General features: G+C 79.8%; 1 protein-coding gene across 2 annotated transcripts in view; it reads left to right on the forward strand.

Annotated features, from left to right (window-relative positions):
• Positions 1 to 421, forward strand: part of E2f3 (E2F transcription factor 3) — a 91,756-nt gene that overhangs the window by 1,489 nt on the left and 89,846 nt on the right. The gene's annotated exons all lie outside the window — the stretch shown is intronic.

A 421-nucleotide genomic window follows, 5' to 3' on the forward strand; every position in this document is an offset into this window, starting at 1 on the left:
GCTCGCGCAGTCTGCAGCCGGGGGCCTCTGCTCCGGCCTGGGCGCATCCCCAGGGTGCCCGCCGCGTGGCCGGAGCGCCCGGGCCTTGCTCGCCGGGCCCCGGCCTGCCCTTGACCCGCCTCTCCGGTCGCCCCTTCCTTCCCCGCCCTGTCCCCCTCCCCGCCTCCCGGCGACGACGGAGGGCGGGGGCAGCCGGGCTGCCGTCCCGCCGCCGGGATCCGTCCCTGCTCCCCGGGACCCGCCGGTGACGTTTCGCACACGTGCGCGGAGGACGCGCCTGTGACTGGGGAGGAGGCGGCGGCGGGAGGGGGCGCTGGAGGGGGAGAGGGGGCACCCACTTCCTCCTGCTTGCCGGCTCCCTGGCCTGGGACGGTCCCGGCGCCCTCGCACCCGCCCCCGGCACCGCCGCCCTCCGCTCGGT

The sequence above is a fragment of the Nannospalax galili genome, unplaced genomic scaffold (assembly GCF_000622305.1).
Source record: "Nannospalax galili isolate Female #2095 unplaced genomic scaffold, S.galili_v1.0 scaffold1083, whole genome shotgun sequence".
NCBI classification, from domain to species: domain Eukaryota; kingdom Metazoa; phylum Chordata; class Mammalia; order Rodentia; family Spalacidae; genus Nannospalax; species Nannospalax galili.